The sequence below is a fragment of the Mus caroli genome, chromosome 1, assembly GCF_900094665.2.
Source record: "Mus caroli chromosome 1, CAROLI_EIJ_v1.1, whole genome shotgun sequence".
Lineage (NCBI taxonomy): Eukaryota > Metazoa > Chordata > Mammalia > Rodentia > Muridae > Mus > Mus caroli.
The window spans coordinates 20,464,880-20,468,354 of record NC_034570.1 but is presented as its reverse complement, the minus strand read 5'-3'; positions in this window follow the sequence as shown (position 1 = coordinate 20,468,354).

The following is a 3,475-nucleotide window of genomic DNA, read 5'->3' as shown; positions in this document are numbered from 1 at the left end:
AGAAAAGAATAAAGAGAATCACTTGCCTGGGTTTGTTTGAAAAGCCACCTGTAGGTAGGTATGTTGTACCTTGAAATAGTAAAGCAACTCCGAGAATTACCTTCTAGATACTTACTGTCTGTCCCGCAGTGAAAGCCCATGCTTAAAATTGAGAAAGTTCCCTAACTATGTGATAATAAAGTTCATTGAAATTGGTTCAACATCTCTCAGTAGTCCACGTTGAAAAGGGAAAAGGCATACCAGGTTTTTTGTACTCTGAGACAGTTTGGGCACTTGAAGATTTCAGATAGTAGAATTTTTCTTTCTTTTTTTTTTAAAGATTTATTTATTATTATATGTAAGTACACTGTAGCTGTCTTCAGACACACCAGAAGAGGGAGTCAGATCTCATTTCAGATGGTTGTGAGCCACCATGTGGTTGCTGGGATTTGAACTCAGGACCTTCAGAAGAGCAGTCAGTGCTCTTAACCACCCAGCCATCTCTCCAGCACCTCTTTCTTTTTTACTTCTTCTTGTTTTTCAACCTAACTTATGCTTATGCCACAGACAAGTGAATTATTTGAACCATTAAAACACAGCAGGGCACTCTGCCCTTCATGTCACCATCTGCCGCACCCCGTGGGTCAGGAGGTTAGCGTTCAGACACCCAAGAGGCAAGAGCTAAGGAAGACGTGTTCATCTTGGAACTGGGTTCTCCGATTGCTTCGCATCGACTGTCTGAAATCAGAGCTTTGTGGAAACTGCTTTACCACTGCATTATATGATGAGCGTGGCCCTGCATTTAATTATCCAGTTTTTGAGAGAAAAAAAAAAAATAAACGTTTTCATGTGAAGTTCAAAATGGGAATTGCACAACTAATTCTAGAACAAAACTTTCCGCAGCGCATTTACTACCTCCCCTCGTGATCACTCAAGTCCTTGAAAAATTAAAATAAAGCAAGAAAGAAAACATGCTGACAGGAAAATTGCTTCTGAATTATCATGTACCCCAGACAGGAAGATATTTAAGAAAACAGTAAAAGAATAATTAAAGGTATCTTTTAAAAAGTTTCTACCAAACTGATTTAAACTTTCGTTCCACTTTAGCTGTAGGGCCAATGCTGGCAGCTTGCGCCACAGGAAGTGGAGCCCCACAGAACACCGGAAGCTGTGTTTGTTGGGCTGCCGTGAGTCTACCCACACAGAAGCTACCTATGTATACTATATTGTCTCTGTTGTTTTATGACAAGGTCTTGCTTTGTACCTAGAGCTGGCCTCAAACTGGCAGTCTCCATACACCTGGCAGTCTCCATACACCTGGCAGTCTCCATACACCTGGCAGTCGTCACCCAGAGTGCTGCACCATACCAGACTTTATTAAAATCTAGACATTCTCCTTATCATCGTGCTAAAAGGAGCGTGAGTTATCCAGACCCTACCATAGTGTTTTAACAAGCAGAAAGCCTGAGTGTTTTCTCTTCCATTGCGTGTGAAATGAGAGGAACACGTATTTAAGGGTGGACTATTTAATACAAGTGATCAGTTTTGCAGATTCACTAATGTGATTTATCTGTGAACCTAGCTTTGTGTTGTGTCTTGACTTTCTTTTGACTTTTCTCCCCTAAAACTGCCTAGAAGTCTTATACACTTATATGATTAGTGGGCAAATAACAACAGAGCAGAAAATATAAACACTGTGATGAAGTAGTATTAACTTTGAGCATATACCAGTCAGGGGTCCAGGTACCATAAACAGAGAACAACTAAGTTGGTTTTAAAATTAAAAAAAGCCAGGCGTGGTGGCACACTCCTTTAATGCCAGCACTAGGGAGGCCAAGGCAGGCTGATTTCTGAGTTCAAGGCTAGCCTGGTCTACAAAGTGAGTTCCAGGACAGTCAGAGCTATACAGAGAAACTCTGTCTTGGGAAACCAAAAACAAAACAAAACAAAAAAAAGTCATTCTTTATCAGATGACAAAGAACAAATATACAGTAGAGATCAATTGTTTTTGTCATTTGCCTTATTAAGATACTGGAATAATTGATGGTAATTTAAATAAATGAAATTAAAATATAACTATTTGAAAAGTGGGGAAAGACTAAATGTATGCTGTTGTTTTATAAAATAAACTCTCTTCAAGTGAGAAGAAATAAATGAGACTTAAGATCAGCTCAGCGAAATGGAAATTACAACTGGTCCTATAAGCCTAGCCAATTAGTGCACCTATCAAGGTAACTGATCTAATAAGAAAGCCTACTGCTGACACTTTCCTAATCCACTGTCAGTTTTAACTGTGTTCTAAATGGTCATACCCACAGATCCTCACCCATCACAGAGAGAGAGAGAGAGAGAGAGAGAGAGAGAGAGAGAGAGAGAGAGAGAGAGAGAGAGAGAGAGAGAGAGAGAGAGAGAGAGAGAGAGAGAGAGAGAGAGAGAGAGAGAGAGAGAGAGAGAGAAGGGGAGGGGAGGGGAGGGGAGAGGGAGGAGGGAGGGGAGAGGGGAGGAGAGAGACAGACAGAGACAGAGACAGAGACAAAGAAGGTTGGTTCTTTTACAGCAGGTAGAAACCATTACAGAAATCTTCAACTGGTCACAGTACAGAGAAGAACTGACCATAGACTGCCCAGACCTCACTGATCACTCTATAACATAACCTCTATACCTAAGGGTTAGGAAATATTACAGAAGAGAGGGCAGAAAGATGGAAGGACAGAGGACCTGTCTTCTCTGCATGAGTGATATCCTAACAGTGTGGTCACCTAAACAAGACTCACAATTACAAAACAAACTGACATGCCAGTGAGGAAGGGGAATTCCCATAGGGCCTCATCCCTTGATGTAGAGATACAGACAGTTAAGGATGGCTGAGAGAAGGAGGAAGAATTTTCCTTCCCCAAGTGTCCTGGTCATCGAATACCAAATGGCCAGCCCTGAAACCATGTGAACAACACTTAATGGACTCAGCAAGCTGCATTTATATATTTATCCATGTATGTAACAGTATCATGAAGTTGAAAGAGAACTGGGAGGGGAGGGCACAGGAGAAGTGATGATTAAAGGGAGAGAAAATACTTCTTGACTAAGAGCCAGAGGACCAAGAGGTAATCTACAGACAGTACATACATATGGAATAAAAAAAGTAAATTTCATAAAAAGAAACTATCTAAAATCTAAAACTAATAAAAGCATCATTTGTCCATAAGGTATGATAAATCCCCAAAGAAACTCTGTAGGAGTGAAGTCATGGCTTGGCCTTCATTGCTCTCTGCCAGCCATGCCTCTTACCTGTCTGCTCATCTCCTGTGATCCCTTTATCATAGTTTGCTCTAGCTACACTGGTTTCCATGTATACAGCAGGCATCACTGGATGCTTACTCTGTGTTATCAGGTCAGCCTGGACCACACACAGCTAGTTTACCATTCTCTTAGGCCTTTCTCAGCAAGGCTCATTTGAACACTAGGCTGAACCTCTTTCCTATGCTCATAGTTGTCAGCC